This window comes from Protopterus annectens, chromosome 8.part0, assembly GCF_019279795.1.
Source record: "Protopterus annectens isolate FY-2018-M chromosome 8.part0, PAN1.0, whole genome shotgun sequence".
NCBI classification, from domain to species: Eukaryota; Metazoa; Chordata; order Ceratodontiformes; family Protopteridae; genus Protopterus; species Protopterus annectens.
Genome location: NC_056741.1, coordinates 494,989,297 through 495,009,655, shown reverse-complemented (window position 1 = coordinate 495,009,655; position 20,359 = coordinate 494,989,297).

Below are 20,359 nucleotides of genomic sequence, written 5' to 3'. Positions count from 1 at the left end.
AGGGAATGGCACTAGTTATTGCTGAACAGAATGGGTCCTAGTAGTGAGGCCTAGGGAATGGCACTAGTTATTGCTGAACAGAATGGGTCCTAGTAGTGAGCCCTAGGGAATGGCACTAGTTATTGCTGAACAGAATGGGTCCTAGTAGTGAGGCCTAGGGAATGGCACTAGTTATTGCTGAACAGAATGGGTCCTAGTAGTGAGGCCTAGGGAATGGCACTAGTTATTGCTGAACAGAATGGGTCCTAGTAGTGAGGCCTAGGGAATGGCACTAGTTACCATTATTTTCTTTCTCAGATGACACCTACTATTTTACCTCTGTGACATCTATCTGCCTGCCCATTGGTTATCCACCTTAAAACATAAGTTAACTGCATTTAGGCTTTTAAGATTATTTACAATTCCAGCATGGGGAGTAATGTCTAAAGCCTTACCGAACTTCAGATACACTGTATGAACTGCATGGCCTCTACCCAAAGCTTCAATGACTTTCTTGAAGACATTTACTAAATTAAGAATACATGATCGCCCTTTGACAAAGTCATATTGTTGTGAATTGAGATCAGTGAGATTTTGTTTCATCTAGAACTTATTAAATGAGATATAATATTTACCTGGTTTGGAAATTGTACTTTTTTGGCTGATCACTGTATAATTCTTGGGATACGAGGTGGGATCCCCTTTATAGAGTGGCATGGATAGCTATTTTCCATACCTTGGTAACATACCTAGTTTTAGGTAGGTTTCAGAGAGTGTCTGTTTGGCACTTTTGATTAAGCAATAAGGTATATTGTCAGGGTGGGCCCTTAAAAGTAATATCTTTAGCTTCAGAAAGTACAGTTAGTATATGTTCCATAATGATCTTTGTACAGCATTTTCTTTATATTGTATCCCTTTACTTATGGTCTAGGGTATGCCAAATGTCTTTACTACTGCATACACCCAGTTTACTTCTGTAATTTTCTTTGTGTTTCATTCCTCCATAATGTATATTCTTTGGTCTTCTAACCCAGGCTGTGACTGAATAAGGTCTTTAGACCAGAGTTCTTATTTAATTAACAAATGTATAAATAAATAAATATATCTAGAGAGAAGAAAGGTAGATAGCAATTTGTGTAACTTCAGTGACTGCTTCTAGTATGACGTTGGCATTACATTTATCTACAAGTATAGTAGCCTTATCCATACCCAGCTTTAGGCACCAGTGAACCCTGTGGTCACTGGGGCCCCCCTGTTCCTGGGGGGGCCCCCAACCACAGCAGGTTATTCATCTTGATATTTTGTAACATGTCTGTCAAACTAACAAATGCAAGTACAACACTCTTGTATACTTAATAAACCAGGTGGGTAATTTTATTTATTTATTTATTTGTTATTTTACATTTGTTAACCAGGAAAGTCCGACTGGATACATGTCCATTTTCAGTGGAGAACCGGGGAGAAAAGCTCCACATTGCAAATAAGTGACACTTAAAGATGTGGTTACATAGAAATCTAAACATTTAATAAATCATTCACAATTTATAGTCAAGGTTCCATTTAAATAAAGCAAACATTATGGGTTTATGGTATAAATATACAGAGATAACATTATACATCTTTGAAGTGTGTAAAAAAGAAAGAAAAGTATTTCAAGGTTGAATGTAAGAATGATAGTTAAGATAAAAGGTGGTTAGCTAAGAAGGAAAGTTATTGTGAATAGAATGTAGAGGGGAAGAAGAGCATAGGCTCAGAATGGGTAGTATAATAAGTTATCTTCCTGATAATAGAATTCTAATGGTTGTAGATAAGTGAATGTTGTCTGGGTGGGGAATGGTTATTAATGGGTATTTCATCTCTGTGAGCTATGTTTATCTTACCTTTGTCTTTTTATTTTTTGGGCTAGTCTGGGTTTAGACATGGACATAGCTATGTTTTTCTTACCTTTTTTGTTATTTTTTTTGGGTTAGTCTGGGTTTAGACATGGACATAGCCAGTCCCTGTTTAGATACATCTTTAGGGATATTTTGAAATGGGGCAAGGAGGATATAGTGGTTAGTTCAGCAGGAAGTAAGTTCCATTTATTTCCAACAGAGCTGGAGAATAATGATTCTCCAGCTGAGTTGTTGGATTTGGTAGATTGTACTGGTATTCTGTTGGATGAGCGGAGGGATGCTAGGTTGCTGTAGGGGGTAATAATATTAGTCAGAATGGGAGTACTGGTAGGTTGGTAGAGGATTTTATGAATAACTATGAGTTGGTTATAATGGAGCTGATTGGGTAGTTCTAGCCAGCTTAATTTGTGAAGATTTTGACAGTGGTGGGTTCTATAGGCAGAGCCTGTGGCAAATCTAGCTATATTGCTATAGCAGCTAGTGATTTTGTTAAGGTTTGATTTACTTAGATTTGTAAGGATGGGTGAGACGTAAAGAAGGGTTGACAGCAGATGTGTCTGAGCTATGGCAGTTCTGGCAGATGGAGTTAAGAATTGTTTAATCCTATACAAGGAGCCTATTTTTTGTTAACTGTTTTTATGGTTTTGTCTATATGGGCATCATACTTCAGATTATCAATGATGATTCCAAGAAGTTTAGTGCAAGGTTCAGGGGAGATTAGTGTGTCATTGTTAGATGAGATTGTAATTATTGGTAATGTTAACTTATGGGTAGGGGAGAAAAGTAGAAGTTTGGTTTTGTTTGGATTAAGTAGGAGACAGCGATTATTGAGCCGGTTCTCTACTTTGTTGAAGGTGATTTGGGATAGGGATTGTAGTTCTGTGGGAGTGGAAGGAGAGCAGATAAGTGTGGAGTCATCTGCATACTGTATACAAGTTGCATCTGGGATAACTTTAGGAAGGTCATTAATGAAAATAGAGAAAAGGAGGGGACCCAATATAGAACCTTGGGGTACTCCAAGCTTGACAGGTAAAAGAGGGGATAGATTGTCTTTCCATAGAACAGCTTGTTGTCTGCCATGCAGGTAAGAGTGGAACCAGTTGATTACTGGCTTGTCTAAGGAAAGTGATTTTAGAGAGTCTAGGAGTAGGTGGTGATTCACCATGTTGAATGCTTTCGATAGATCAAGAAAGAGGGCAGAGGAGAGCTTATTCTGATTATGGTTGTGATTTATTGCTTGAGAAAAGGAGAGAAGGGCAGTAGTTGTATTATGGGTGGGTCTAAATCCATGCTGGGTTGGGGCTAGGAGAGTATTCTGAGTAATGTGAGTAGAATTTGCTTATGTATGCATTTCTCCATTATTTTGGCGAAGGGAGATAGTATCGCTATAGGTCTGTAGTTAGAGCGTTCCGAGGAGTTTCCCTCTTTATGAAGTGGAATAATGTGAGAGATTTTCCAGATGGAGGGGATGTAGGATTCATGGATAGTACGATTGATTAGGATGGAGCTAGGGTATGCTATTTCATTAGCGCCCTTTTGCAGAAACTCTGCAGGAAGTAGGTCTGCTGCCAGGGTGGTATGTTTTCGTTTCTTAAGCAGGAATTTAATATAGTCATTGGGGATAGGATCAAATTTGAAGGGAGGAATATTTACCTGAGTGGGTGTGATTGTAGTAGAAGAGGTGGGAGATAGATTATTAGCTAGGGACTGGACTGTTTCTGTGTAGAAAGTATTAAAGGTCTTTGCAACACACAAAGGAGGTAGCTGAGGGGGAGGGGGTTGCAGATTTACCTGGATTGAGCAGTTTATTGAGACCTGACCAGAAACTTTGGGGCTGGTTTTGGTGTTTTTGCTGTAAATTGAAATAGTAGTTTTGTTTGTCTAACACAATAGACCTTTATGTCTCATTTCTCATTTGTTTGTATCTAATGTGGGCTTGTGGTGATTTGGTGGCTCTCCAGGAGGTCCATGCTGTGTTTCTAGCAATAAGTTTTTGTCTAGTACTATTGGTTAGCCATGGAATAGTTTTGTTTTTGGTTCTGATTGTTCGTGTGGGAGCATGCCTGTCTAAGATGGCAAGGAATCTAGCATTGAAGTCTAAGACTGCTTCATCAAGGGGAAGTACTTTAAGATTGGCCCATTTGCATGAGTTAAATTCGGTTTGGAAACTAGTTAGGTTAAAGTTCTTTGTATACCTAAGGGTTTTAAAGGTGGTTTGGTGAGACATGTCATCCTTTTTTCTGATTATATAGGTTAGGAGGTGGTCACTCATGTCCTCAGGTAGGGTGCCTGATTTGTATAACTGAGGTTTGTTATTCATTAAGATTCAATCTAGGATACTTTCCTTATTGTTGGGCTTATTGATTCTGGTGGGGGACATAATAATCTGGGAGAAACCATGTAAGTTGATATGGATGGCGGGGAAGTTTGATGAACATGTTAGCCAGTTGATATTGAAGTCCCTGAGAATAATTGTTTCTTGGGTGTGGTTAGTGGATAGCCATTGGAGGGTGCATTCTAATGTGTCTATGTTGTTGCCTGGGGGAATATAGCTACATACTATGTTTATAGATTTGTGTTTGTTAAGTTGGACTTTTGAGATGATTGTTTCAGAGTTGGTAGTTGTTAGGTCTTGTGGGGTGCTAATTGTGGATACCTCAAGAGTGGATTTATATAGGATAGATACTCCGCCTTCTTTTCTACCTTTCCGGTCAAGTCTTATTATATTGTAGTTGGGGGTGTAATTTCGTTATCAGGGATAATGGGTTTGAGCCAGGTTTCTGTAAGGCAGAGTAAATCAGAGGAGTGCATGTCCAGGAGGGCATGCAGATAATGGATTTTTTTATTTATACTTCTGATATTTAGGTGACAGACTAGAAATGAGTTAGGGGCATCATATGAGCTTCTTAGGTTAGAAGGAATACTAGTTGTGGGGTTAGTGGTCGCAAGTAAGTTTTGGCCTGGGTTAGGGTGGATGTCGCCGTTGGCTATGAGGGTAGGTAGTATACTCCTTATGAGTTTGGTGATCTTTAGTAGGAGCTGGTAATAGTTTTTAGTCCTAGGGTTTAAATATGTAGGCCGTATGAGATGGAGAGGTTTTGGAGTAGTGGAATTGGAGAAGAAGTGGGGCAGTATTGGCGCAGGAGTGAGTGTTTGGATGCTAGTGGTGGTAATTGAAGTAGCATATTGAGTGTTAGGTAGATAGTGGAATTCATAAGCGGTGAGAAGATAAAGTATTAAAAGTGGGGGTATGAGGTAGTAATGTGGTCTAGGTTGTGGAGATATGGTGGGAGTTAGTGGAGACATTGAGGGGTAAGGTAGTAGTTAGGATAGAGAGTATGGGTGGGTGATAGAAGAAAGTGAATTATGATGGGCTGGGAGTGGGAGTTGGGTGTACAGAAAGAATGAAATGTAGTTGGATGAATGTGATGTGTGGGAATGGCAGAGTAATTAGGGGCTGTGGTTAGGGTAGTATAAATGTAGGAGTACTGGGGCAGGTGGGAAATGGGGGCAGGGTAGGGGAGTGGAGTGAGCCCGCAGGTCGAACGGAGCGGGTAGGGCCAGTAAAGGACTAAATTCTGAGAAAAACAATCAGTGGAGTGCTGACTGTTAAGGTAAGTTTAAAGGGAGACAGTAGGTTGTGCAGTTGAGAAATATATACTAAAGAAAAGAGGGGTATAGTGGGTCTACCAGATAGATAGATATATTAGGAAGTGAATGCCTGAGATTTATAAATTAAGATTGGAAGATAGTTATTCAAGGAGATTAGACCTGGGAAGAGGGGGCCACCTAGTGGGCAAAGGTTATCCTGCAACCAAGGCTACTCGCAGGGCTAGCACTAGCAGATCTAGTGGGAAAGGGAGGGTAACACAGGAGTTGTATGAAGAGGCTATAATAGGGGACGATATGGAAGTTGGGAGGAGAGAAGGTTTTGGCTGCTGGCTGTCCTGGCTAGGGAGTGTACAATAAACACCTGGGGTTATATAACAAGTGTAGTATATACAAACGGTGGTTTTAAAACATACTTTCTTGTATCCTTGAGGGAAATGATGCCCAGAGAAAGGGAAAGGTTTGGCTATGTTCCTTAGCTTGGAGAAGAGGCAGCAATCTTAGACAGGGCAATAAAGCCAAAACCTAGTACTGGTCAGGCAGGTTGGATAGCTGGGTACATAAAGGGAGAGAGAAAAAAAATGGTGAGGTAAGCAGTAAGTCGGACACACTTTCTACGCAATTAACAGCTAAAGACAGTGCATATGCAATGACTTAACCAGGTATACACTAGTTAGTATTCCAAAATATTCTATGAGGTTAACACAGTAAAGTGCAAGGTAAATGCAGTTTTTCAGTGATATATACACAGCAGGGATCAAAATATCAGTATAACAACAACTACACAGTTCTTAGAAAAACAAAGCAGTACAAGGAATACAGTAAACATCAATATACATCGTGGTGCAGGTAACAGTTGCCCAACATGGAGAAAGAGGTAGGAGATTCATGTGTAACTGTTGGCTAAAAATACATGTGGTCTCTTGTTTAAAAAGAACCTCTATTTAACTAAATATAACATGTATGGGGCCACCATACCATGAACACTAACTTAATTCAGCGTTTTAGCACTAAAGTGTACTAATACAACTTCAATGTCACGTTGTATATCAGGTAAACCAAAAATATATATAAACCACACATATGCGGTCTACAATATGGAGCGCCAATCTAACCTGGTGTTTTCTGGTTTAAAAAAGTACCACTTCCTCTTAGATTGTTTTCAGTTAAGTTCCAAAGCATATGCGGTTTGCGTCACAGAGAACGCTACTTCTACATGCTATATTCCTTGTAGTGTTAGAACAATGTCAATGATGGTGAGATGTAAATTAAATCAACTTCTTTCATATATTTCCTACTACGGATCCAATTTATGTGCAGTCCCCATTACAAAACAGCCACTACCTTAGCGTGGCATTACAGGTTTTAAGCTAGAGCCCCTTCGTTGATTAGTAGTTTGCTGTAACAGCCCTCACATATACAGTAATAAATGCTTAAATGCTACCCTGACTTCGTGTTCACTGTGTAGACATAGAACAACCTCTTACTATTAATTTAAAATACTAATCCGGCACAATCACTCTACTGCCAATGAAACGCTATGTAGCTTTGGTAATGCCTGTTAGAAAAGGACCATTACTCCCCACAGTAGGAATGGAACATATTGTAGGTTCATTCAGTAGCGCATATCAGCTCCACGTGTTACAAGAATACAAACATAGTTGCTGACAGAGATAGAGCAGCTAGTACACCATCACAAATGTAGAATTATAGCATTTAGCTATGCAGAAACAGTTTCTATCACTATAGTAAGCAGCATATGTCTCTTTAAACAAACAATACAGCAATATGAATCACTTACACAAGGTGTGGACACCGGAGGCAGGAGCACACAGCTGCTGGGAGTTAAGCTAAGATTTAAAGATGGTGCCACTTGGGGTTAGGTATATTTATGGTTTAGGTGAGGAAATAGGTAGAAGGGGAGGATTATGGTAGGTTAGTTCAGGCACAGACCGGATGTGATCAGTACTCTGCTCCGGCAGGGTAGGCTAGAAAAATTTATTTATTTATTTATTTTACATTTGTTGATGGGCTAGTCTAACTGGATATATGTCCATTTTCAGTAGAGGCCCGGGGAGAAAAGCTCCAAATTTCAATACAAAGTAAAAAATCAGTCAACCTAAACTTTAAGACAGTCCAAATCAGCATGCAGATATAAAAAATATATAATAAAAAACTAAAAATGATAAAATATACATTTTTTTTTTGAGATGAGCAGAGAAACCATATTTTAGATGCACGTAGAATAAAAAAAAGGATAAAGTGAGAAAGAGGAGGGGAAAAGATAGGAAAGGTATTGGAGATATAATAGGATGAGTAGAGGATAAGATGATTTTCATAGAGCTAAGAAAGTTAGTTTTAAGAAGGCAAACATGCACCTAAGAAGAGAGGAAAGAAAAGAAGCTTTTGAGTACTTGTTCAAAGGGTAAGTTTCCTGTCTTAAGGAGTAGCTGTGGAACTTTAGAAAACATTTATTGGGTTATTGGCTGTGGAACTTTAGAAAACATTTATTGGGTTATTGGGTAGAGAAGGGGAAGAAGGAAAGGGAGATGGGAGACAGAAGGGCTAGCTAGTCAGGGTTAATACAGGGGCAGAGCCATTTGTTATTAAGGTACAATTTGAGATTCTTCTTGAAAATAGGAAGAGAAGTCAGGGATGTGATATCAGCAGGTAAATTGTTCCAGTGTTTCCCAACTGAGTTGGAGAATAAGCCATCTCCTGCAGTGTTTTTAGGTGTAGTAATGTTGATCAGAAGTTTGTTAGAGAAGCGTAGATGTTTCAGGTTATGATAAGGGGTAATAAGGCTGGTGAGTATTGGAGTTTTGGTGGGTTGGTACAGGGTTTTGAGGGCTATTACTAGTTGTTGAAGTATAATCTGATTAGGAAGTTCAAGCCAGCCAAGTTGTCTTAGATTAATGCAGTGGTGGGTTCTAAAAGGAGATCCGGTAGCAAATCTAGCAATGTTGTTGTAGGATATAACTAGTTTATTAAGGTTTTTTTTGACAGGTTGGTATAAATAGGACATGCATAGAGTAAAGAGATTAGATGGGTCTTGGCTAGGGTAATTCTAGTAGTTGGGGTAAGAAATTGTTTAATTCTATATACCTATTGTGCTTCACTAAGCTAATATAGTTAGGCTTGAGAAAGGAGGGTGGAGCAAGGAACAAGGGAAAGAGCAGAAACATAGGTAGGCAGGACTATGAACGGGATTGTCTTAGCAGGGAGGAAACTGAATGATGCAAGGTAGGTTAAGAGAGCTGAGTAAGAGCCAGTGAAGGACTAAATTCTGAGAAAAACAATCAGTGGAGTGCTGACTGTTAAGGCACGTTTAAGGGGAGATAGTAGGTTGTGCAGTTGAGAAATATATAGTAAAGAAAAGAGGGGTATAGTGGGTCTACCAGATAGATAGATATATTAGGAAGTGAATGCCTGAGATTTATAAATTAAGACTGGAAGATAGTTATTCAAGGAGATTAGACCTGGGAAGAGGGGGCCACCTAGTGGGCAAAGGTTATCCTGCAACCAAGGCTACTCGCAGGGCTAGCAGATCTAGTGGGAAAGGGAGGGTAACACAGGAGTTGTATGAAGAGGCTATAAGAGGGGAAGGTATGGAAGTTTGGAGGAGAGAAGGTTTTGGCTGCTAGCTGTCCTGGCTAGGGAGTGTACAATAAACACCTGAGGTTATATAACAAGTGTATTATATACAAACAGTGGTTTTAAAACATACATTCTTGTATACTTGAGGGACGTGATGCCCAGAGAAAGGTATGGCTATGTTCCTTAGCTTGGGGAAGAGGCAGCAATCTTAGACAGGGCAATAAAGCCAAAACCTAGTACAGGTCAGGCAGGTTGGATAGACAAGGTGTGGACACTGGAGGCAGGAGCACACAGCAGCCGGGAGTTAAGCTAAAATTTAAAGATGTAATAACTCTTATTTGTATTTCCTTTAAAATTCAAATATAGCTCTGGTTATAGTAACAGTGTTTTAACAAGTAATAGGCTTCATAATCCCATTAAATATTTTACCACTGACATAGTGCCTTTAGCTTAGTTAAACCCTGCTTCATGGATATTCTCTTCACTGAAAACAACAACATACCCAGCTTTAGATACCTGCAATACCAGTGGCTGCAAGGACGTCCTTTAATCATCCTTGACTGTGTGGGGGCCCCACAAAAGCAGCTGATGGATAGAAAAAAATCAGGAAAAATGTATTAATTTCCTGATTATGCTCTTTAACCTGAACAGGGCTGTGGTATGATCCTGTTAGGATAAAGCTGATACTGAACATAAGCAAGGTAAGCAATAGAGAGCAGCAAGCTGGAGTGACTGATTTAAGTGCAAACCTTGTATTTTCTTAGAAGAGTTGATGATTCTGATCTTCAGGGATGTTTTTTTTTCTTTCATGAAGTGTTATAAATACTGATAGATGCCAGATACTATAACTCTCAACTTTTTTGCAGAATAATTCAGCACGATATCAAAAACAATAGCAGAATAAAGGCTCAAAATCCAGGGCACTTTTTAAATATTATTCTACTTCACTTAAAAAGTTAATAGAATAACACCAACATGCATTTTTTTTTTGCACAATAAGAGGTATAAACCTCTGATGCCTGGAGTTATTGACTGTCTGTATTCCTGAATGATTTATTAGTAAATCAAACTTTTTATAAAGGGTCTATATTAGAACACCGAACGTTCAAAATTTTGAGCGTTCTAATATCGGCCCATTTTCAGCGAACGCTGAAAATATCGAAGAAACAGAAAACCTATTTTTTTCCTAGGGAAGAAATTTGGTTGTCCGTTTCTGTTGCTTCGGTATTTTCAGCACTGTGGTGGAAAGTTACGGGTCGGGTTCAGGTAAGTGTGCGATTGTGTGGACGTGAGGGTTAGGGCTGGTTAGGTGAGTTAGGGTTAGGGCGCAGGTCAGGTAAGTGTGCGAGTGTGTGGACATGAGGGTTAGGGCAGGGTAGGTAAGTTTGGGTTAGGGCACGAGTGAGGTGACTGTGCAATAGTGACGGACCTTAGGGTTAGGGTTTGGGTTAAGGTAAGTGGATAGTTAGTGGTGTATGTATAGTTTAGTGTAGGGTTAGGTGTAAGAGTTTAGGTGTATGTGTGTGGATTGCTGTTTGTTTGGTGTGCTTGTGTTGTGTGTATTTGTTTTGGAACAGCAAATTTTTTCCCTATGAAAAAATTAGCTGTTCTGAATGTTCGATGTTTTCAATTTTTGATTCCTAGGGTTCGATATTAGAACACTCGACATTTTGAATGTTCTGTGTTCTAATATAGACCCTTTATAAAGGACAGCTCAAAATTATGAACAAAATCAGGGAAGGTCTGTGAAATCAGAGACAGTGATGGCTATGCATTACTCCTCACCAAGGTAAATACAAGTGACTTATCCCTGCTGTTGTTTGATGATTGCTAAACAGCATTCACTGATCTGATATGCAGTACCAGTGTTGAACAATGTACTGCTATTTTCCGAAATAAATACAAAAATAGTATTGATATGGCTTTTGTATGTGCTTGTAAAAAAATATCACTCATTTTTATCTATGCATACACCTAATAATGCCAGGACTCATACATTATTCTTCTATGTATCAGTGAAAAATGTAACTAACAAGTAATTATATTTCAAAAGAAATGCACAAAATATACCATAGAACATTCAGACACTTCAATCTTCAAGGAGTCTGGTGGCCTACACTCCTAGACTGTATAAATTTATAAGGGAGCTCCTTTAATCATCCTTGATTGTGTGAGAGTCCTCCCAAAAGCTCTTGCTGGTTGGGGAAAAATGAGAAAAAATGTATTAATTTTCTAATTATTCTCTTTAACCTGAACAGAGCTGACCCTGGTAGGATAAATCTGATAATGGCCTCTGCTTTCAACTGCACCCATTCTAAAATCAGCCCTGCTCAGATGTGAGTGTACCAAAAGCTGTTGTAGGTTATGGGAGGTTGTGGTTATGTCTTTAATTTTCATTACAGTCAACCCATAGAGGTGTGCACATGACATCATTACAGATTTTGTTTGGGTTGAGGACAGTGTGGTTATTGTTTCTTTTACTTTTCTCACAGACTTCAGAGGTGTACAAAGAAGGTTACTATAGCTGGGTCTATATTAGATAATCGAACTTTCAGAACTTCAAACACCATATGCTTTTTAGTCTTCGAGTGTATTTTATTGCTATTAACTAATCTACACAAGTAACTGATTTGTCTGCAGTTAAAAACATTCTGTATCTTTACAAATCTTTATCTGTTTGTGGCTTTCTCTAGTGCTACTGGCTGTAGGGTATTGTCCCCACTCTCCCGCCCAGTTGGTGTCTTGCTCTTATACTTGGTGGCTTTGCAGTTGCCCGCCCCTACTGTAAATCTGATCTGGGACACTCCTCCCAGTCTAGTGTCATTAGCTCATTCTACCTAATACAGAGAGAACATCTGATAAGGCCTTCTGTTTCTCCTTTTTCCCTTTCAAAAAAAAAAATTTTTTTTTTGCCTGAACCGCCTTGTGTTCTGACTGTGCTTCTCAAACATTTTGGAAATATAGAGTATATTTCAGAGTATTTATTATAACTGTAATTGCCTTAATATTGCTACAACTCAAGTGCCCTAGGTTGCACTGCATCTGAAGTGTTTGTGTGTTTTAGCTGCTTTTCTGTATATATAGACTTCTCTGTTTCTTTAACTAAATAAGCTCTGCAAAGTTGTTTTATTGCATTCCTGCCTGTATTTCTGAGTTTTTTGCACTTTTAAAGTTTGTTTTTGCTTAGTTTCACTGGTAGGCTACACACTCAAGTGCGCTAGCCGAATTAAAGCATTTACTGTGTTTCTGTACCTAATTTCTGCTACTTTGTAAAAAAAAAAAAAAAATCCTTGTTTCCTGCCTTTACTGAACTAGAATAGTCCAGTCTTCAGGTATTGCTGATCTCTGGGCTGTGTCATAGTTCCTGTGTTGCCCATATCCTTATTTGGATAGGAGGAAGCTTCTTTGTTCACCAGTGAGAGTGGGGGGCTCTGAGCAGCCTATCTGTCCCTTGAGGAGTGGTTCCAGCCCAGTGACCTGTAGCTTATGGGCCGTTTTGGGCCATTTCCTATCTCTTTCTAACCCCCTGCTTTAAAGCCAGCTTTAGCGCACTTTTGCGCTTGTAATTTAAAGTTTGTCCTGTTTTTTGCATTTACCTGTTGAGTCTACACACTCAAGTACGCTAGCCTGTGTCACATATTTACTGCATTTTCCTGCTATTTGTTGAAAAAAAGAAAAATCTATCCCTGGAGGAGTGTTCCCGGCACAAGAATCTGGTAGTCTATTGGCCGTTTTGGGCCAATTTCTAGCTCTTTCAAGTCCCCCTGTATAAAACCCACTTTGGCGCGGTTTGTGCGCTTGTTACTACTCAGCCGAGCTCCTTGTGGTCCTGCAGAGTGGTGCTAGCAGCAGAGAGGCTAAAAGAGCAACTGTTAACCTGATAAAAGTGTTTTTTTTTTCCTGCTACTACCTGGGCAACTGTCCGATCTAGCTAAACTGCAAGTATTTCTGCTTCTTGAACTGTTTTAAACTGTTTAAAGTTGTTTTTGCACCTGCACTTTTAAAGTTTGTCCTGTTTGTTGCATTTACCTGTTGAGGCTACACACTCAAGTGCGCTAGCCTGTGTTACATATTTACTGCATTTTCCTGCTGTTTGTTGCAAAAAAAAAATGTCCTTGTTTCCTGTCTTTCCTGACCTAGAGTAGTCCAAATACAGGTTTTGCTGTATTCTGGACTTTTGGAAAGTTCCTGTGTTGCCCATTTCCCTTCTTGGATAAAATTAGGCTTCTTTGTTCACCAGTGGCAGTGGGGAGCTTGGAGCAGCCTATCTATCCCTGGAGGAGTGTTCCCAGCACAAGAATTTGGTAGTCTATTGGCCGTTTTGGGCCAATTTCTAGCTCTTTCAAGTCCCCCTGTATAAAACCCACTTTAGCGTGGCTTTGTGCGATTTTGCGCATAGCACAGCATCGGGCTTAATTGGGTTTAAACCATTCTCGGCTCCACAAAGTCTGCTCTTCACTTTTTCCCTTAGAACTGATCTAGATCTCATAATAAACACCCTATTCCCACTCAAAGCCTGGCACTTGCTCACTAAAGCAATTATATAAGTCAGCATTAAAAAATTAAAAGCACTACACCCTCACAAACTCCCCTTGAGAACTTTGTTCCCCATTGGCCCTTTTTTCAATTATAAAGGAATTCCCAATACTATTCTAGCATGTCCAAAGGTCAGTTGTCAATCTCCTCTCCGGTCCAGCTGGTGAATCTGGGAATCTTGAGGCAATGTTACAACTGCCTCATGTACACAGACAACCCTCTCCTCCTCCCAACAAATTCCAACACATGTGAGAGATGCAACCATATAGCCAAACTGGAGGCTAAGCTCTCTCAACTCAGTACTGGCGTAACCAGTCAGGAGGAGAAGGAAACCACACTCACTACAATTCCAGTCTCACATAGACCTACCACGACAGCAAACCAAACACATAAACACAAAAAAAATACTCGGAGGCTCTAAATAAAAATCTGCCTAAGCAGCAGAGACCTCCAAAGCAGACACCCAAGCACCCGCTACCCCAAAACAAAACACATGCAACACATAGCTTCCAAAGCCAGTGTGCCGAACAGTCACAGCCCTTAAGGCTAAACAACACACCTGATACACTTGTAATAGGTGACTCTATCATCAGGCACACTGACGTCCTGCTCACCAGGCTGAACAAGGAGAAGGTCACGGTGAGCTGCCTGTTGGGTGCTAGGATCAGCCACATAACACAAGCACTCAGGTCACTCCAAGGCAAGTACAAATATGACTCAGTCATTGTCCATGCTGGTGTGAATGACCTGAGACATACCTCCCTGGATGCATGGAAAGAGACAAAGAGGAGCTCTCTGAGCATGTAGCCCAGGTCGGTATGACCCTGACCTTGAGTAGCATCTTACCCTCACCAAGAATGATGCCACAATATGAAGACAAGATGATCAATTTCAACAACTGGCTTAAGTATTGGTGTCATTCAAAGGGGATCCAGTGCCTGTCTGCCTGGGATGACATGCTCGACAAGCCACGATGCTTCGCTAGGGACGGCTTGCACCTGTCACGCCTGGGCTTTCGGATATTGACAAAGGCTCTTGCCACCCCCCATAGTGCCTTTTTTAGGCAAGGCTCAAAAGACAAACCCACCTCCATAAGTATCACAAGGGATAAGAAACTAAGAGTAATGCTACTCAATGCCAGAAGTCTAAATCTCAAGATGCATGCACTCGAAACTCTCCTTAGCATGGAGAACATCGATATCTGTGCAGTAACAGAAACCTGGTTCAAGGCTCCCGAGAGCACCCCAGTACTACCAGGTTATACCTCGTAACATGTTTTTCGGCCCCAAAACTTGGACCGAACCACAAAAGGAGGGGGAGTATCAATATTCGTGAAAGATACACATACCTCCAGGTTGGTGGCACAGCATGAAGCATCAGAGACTATCCATGTGCAACTAACAGTGGGTAAAACTGCCTTCCAGTTTATAGCCTACTACAGACCACCCTCCCAAACCCAGGAACCCCACTCGGCCTTCCTAAGTCCATTGGAAAATATGAATGTCTCTCCAAACACCATTATATTGGGTGACTTCAACTACCCTAACATAGACTGGGAGCATTACTCTAGCTCCAACACCCTAGCCCGAAGGTTCCTAGAATTTATAAACTCAAATGCTATGGAACAACTTGTTGTCACTCCCACAAGAGGGGAAAACATACTGGACCTGATCATCACCAACATGGGGACTCTATGCTCCAGACCAGAAGTGTATCCCTCACAGGTAAGATCAGACCATAAACTAATCTCACTAGATATTCACATCCCGACCCCAGCCCCTGCCAAGAAAACCACAGTGAAAAACTTCTCTAAAGCAAATTTCACACACCTCAAAACCAAGGTGGAATCCTTCAAAGCCCCCGGGCCTGTGGAAAATACGGCCCAGACCGCAGAATCCTTTATAAACGCATTCTATGAACACCTTCAGGAATGCATGGATCACGCAATCCCAAATAAAACCAAGACCCAATCCTCCAAAGTTAGGTGTCCTGTCTGGTGGACCCCAGCCATAAACAAACTATACAATAGAAGGAGGAAGCTACTACATGATAGAGCAAAATCCCCAAAAGGGAAGGCATCTCTGATCAGTATTAGCAAAAAACTACGGGCACTCATAAAATCGTCTAAGGCCAGCTTCGAGAGAAAAATTGCACAGGACACTAAGGATAATCACAAGGCTTTCTTTAGTTATGTTAGGAACCTGGGTGGGAATTCCCAGATATGCTCAGAATTAGTCCAAAATGACAAAAAATACACCGAACCCACAGACATTGCCAACATCCTAGCTGACAGGTTCAGCGCAAACTTCTCCCCCCCCTTCCCCACCAAAAGGGCAAATATCTATCCCAGCAGAGTGCTGCCCCCCTGACATCTCAGATGCTCAGGTAAGCGCCGCCCTCTTCAAAGCAAAAAACACAGCATCAATGGGACCAGACGGTGTCCCGGGCTGCGTCCTACATGAACTCCAAGAAGAACTAAACCCAAACATAAAACTATTATTCAATCTCAGCCTTACTACAGGATATGTACCCAAAGAGTGGTGTGCAGCAACAGTGGTCCCTCTTCATAAAGGTGGTGCCCCAACAGATCCTGGAAACTATTGCCCCATAAGCCTGACTAGCTTGGTCTGCAAAGCTATGGAAAGGAGCATCATGGACCTCATAAATAAAGATATTGGGGACCTACAGACACTGGATCCTACCCAGTTCGGCTTTGTTAAGGGCAGATCCTGCCTCTTAAACCTGGTTGATTTCTTTAAAACAGTCACCAAGGCCATTGACGAGGGGAAGGTGGTCAACACAGCCTACCCGGACCTTGCAAAAGTCTTCGATACAATACCCCACTCGGGCATTATAGATAAGCTCACCAGCTTAAATATCAATCCCTATGTCACTAAATGGGTTGCAAACTGGCTCAAGGACAGAACCCACATTGTTAGAATTGCTGGAGCCATGTCAGACTCCAAACCAGTTACAAGTGGCATCTCACAAGGCTCAGTCCTGGGACCTCTCTTGTTCGGTATATATTTCTCGGAGGTACAGGCTAACACGGAAGGACTGTGGCTGACCAAGTTCACAGATGACTGCAAACTGGGCGCCATAATTGACTCTCCAGCCGACACAAGCATCCTACAAAAGGGCCTCATAGAAACAGACAACTGGTGCTGGAGCCATGGCCTCAAGCTAAACACCAAAAAGTGTATAGTCATCCCCTTTGTCAAAAACAAAGTGCCCACAAATTACCACATAGGTGGTAATCCATTAGGTACGGAAGAAGTAATTAGGGACCTGGGGACCCAAGTTGATAGCAATCTCTCATTTGACAACCACGTGGCCAAAGTGGTTAGAAAAACATTTTATATAGCCCACCTAATCATGAAGGGGTTCACATCTAGATCAGGGGAGGTCATCATGCCTCTTTACTCATCCCTCATCAGGCCCATAATTGAGTACAATGCCCCTTTTGGGGATGTACCCTACCAGACACGTGCAGCAACTGGAAAGACCCCAAAAGTAACTCACCAAAAGGATCAAAGGGCTCAAACATATGCCATATGCTGCCCGGTTAAAGAAACTCTAGCTCTACTCAGTGGCATACCGCCTGCTCAGAGGCGATCTGTGCCTGACGTATAAAGCCATGTCCAACCCGGAATTAATGGACATGCTGCACCTCAGAAAATCCAAATCCCATCGAGCTACGCACTCGGGAGATTTGAACCTCAGCACTGAAATAAATAGGACATGCTGGAGGGACAGATTCATAGCCCAGAGGCTCCCTTCACTCTGGAATAAAATCCCAGTCCAAGTTAGGCAGAGTCCCTCATTGACTCTCTTCAAGAGGAATCTTGATGAGTGGATGGGAGATAGTAAGTTTACCCTGGGTATCACTTCTGTGTCACTGTTAGACAGAGGCACAGTATACTAACCTCGAAAAAGGGCATAGCAAAATTCATTTAAAATGGGTGGCAAAAGCCAAACACACTCTGGCTAGGCTTAAAAATGCCCTAAGGCAGATAGCCTAGTATGAACCTATGAACCTATGACCCTATATCATTGAAGTACTGAAACTTTGAATATCTCATAAAAAACAAAAAATAGATCTTAAATAGAAAATAGATCTTAAATAAAAAATCTTAAACAGAAAAAAAGCAAAAGTAACTGCTGTAAGCAGAGGGGCAAGCCCCCCCTGCACCCCCCACGTGGGGGGGCTGTGCCACCCACAGCACCCGCTACTTAAATATACCAACTCTGAGGTCGCACTTCAATGGAGTATGGTGCGGAAATGGAAGATTTCCCTTTGCTATGCTGTAGCGCGATCTCAGAGTTGGTATATTTAAGTAGCGGGGGTGTGGGGGGTGCAGGGGGGCTTGCCCCCCTGGTTACAGCAGTTGCTTTTTTTTTTTTTTTTTTTTTTTTTAGATAGTCGAAGTTTCAGTACTTCGATCATATGGGTTCGACCATATGGTGTTCGAAGTTCTGAAACTTCTATTATCTAATATAGACCCCTATAGCCTGTGTAGAGGCAGTATACTGTCTAGGAGCAACAAAGTAGAATACATTACTGTAATCATATTTTCAATTTCACATCAGGCATGTATACAAGTAGCTGTCTTTGATGGTTAGGGTTGAGGAGTGAGGAGACATGCTCTTTATATCTATGTCAGCACTCACTCGAAAAGTATGACTGTGACAGTTTGAACCTCTGCTTTCATCCCAGTCTAACACCAGAGGGATGCATAGGCAGTGACTGTCCGTCTTTTTGGGGGGTGAGTGAGGCCTGTATTCCCAGATTGGACCTATGTATCCAGACAACAAATGGATTGTTAGTTTGTTGTGAGCTATTATTTTGTCATCTTTGAATATTAAGACTTGGGCACAACTTATGTCTTCCTTGAAAGAAAAAAAGACGATTCTTTTCTTACTCATGTTTTTTGTTTTGGACACCACTGGACTGAAATGCTGGGAAAATACTAAAATGATTCACAGAGCATCTATAACTCTATGGTTTCTAGGCCCTGGTTTATCTGGGTTATTTTGTAAATGGTTATTACTTTGCTGTCTTGGTCAGGAAAGGTGTGCTAAAAGGATACAAGAAAAACTTAAGCTGAACAGCAACACTGAATTTCTTTCCTTAATTATAATTTCTGTTCAAGCCATCATTGGATGAAAAGATTATGTAAAAAAAAAAATTAAAATTCACTTTAGAGCATATAGACAGCATTTCACCTTAGTCCAGACCTATAAATAGAGTTGCTTGAGTTGGGTGAACATAGTGTGGTACATAGACCTTCTGTACTGCAAGAACATTGTAGCTACAGGTCAGTCTGTACATACTACTGCTAAAAGTTTGCAACATGAACTAAAATGCTACTTCAGAGGGGTAGCAGTGACAGGGTGATACCTTGATGGAAGTGCCTAGGAGGCCCTCAAACTTGACATTTGCTGGGGGCCCCCCAAAATGTTAACACCAGCCCTGGCCTTATTTTTAGGTTTGGAGACATTTGTATAATTATGAATTCATTCAGAGGATTGCTGTCTGTCATTTCTTAATCATCTGATATAGTTAAATAATGATTTATATATGATAACAGGATAACACTACAGACACTTAGCTCACATTTAGTACAATATATTTATAGTGACAAAATCTGAAAATTCATTATTTGCAGGCATATATTTAACACAAACATTTTCATTTTCTGTCTTAGGATTTTTATGTGCTTCATCCTTCAGTCTTGGATTTGATTCTCTGTTTCTGTTTGACTACTAAGTGAATTTAAGCAAGTCACTTAAACAGAAAGTGCTCACAGGTTCACACATGAAAACAGATACTTTTGTTTAGTGGGTTTATCCAGTCCACAGATGAATAAAATAAAGATAACATTTTGCATTCAGATGATTTTTCTTCTTTAATTAACTACGCAGCTGCACGTTCTGTCCACGTTATCTTTCCAAGGTGAAAAACATTAACCACATTTACAGCATCATTTACCTACTGGCAGTTTGATAATGTTATCACCCATTTAATTCAATCCCTTAGGTCATGTTTTCATAAAAAGAGCCCCAGAAATCCACTGGGAAACTGATACTGTTCTTACAAATACTGCACCATATGCATAATCAGCACATTCTCTTTCTGTTGCTGAATCTTGAAATGAAAGAACGACAAATGTCATAGACAAATTTGGTGTTACTTTTCAGAAATCGATCTCTAACTTGTAGTCCTATTTGCTTATGTCCTACCTGATTAATTTATTTGTGTTAACTTTTATTTTTATTTACTTTTTTATGTAGGACTTTTTAATTTTCCACTGATATGGGGGTTAATCTAGGTTATTTAAATCTTACAGGGTTGATGATACAACTACGATATACAGCGGAATGGATGTAACCCATGCAGTTTAACTATTTATAATAATCATATGCAAACAATAAGTAAGCCTGCAAGTAACAATCTAAGAACTAATACACAATTAAGAGCAATATCATAAAAATAATCTTGTTTCCAAATTGCATTAACAATCTGATAAAGGCATAGATGCTGAAGCCGTTTAGAAAGGAAGTCATAAGCTTTAAAATAATTGCTCAAAGTTGCAGAATCTGAAAATTATGTCTAAGGTTGTAGTAGATACTTTGCTTGTTCAAAACTCATCTACTCCAACTGGAGTTATAACTTCCTGCCACTGAGCATTACACCTGAATGCCATAAAACCAAATGGCTGAAGATTTAAACATTTTTTCCA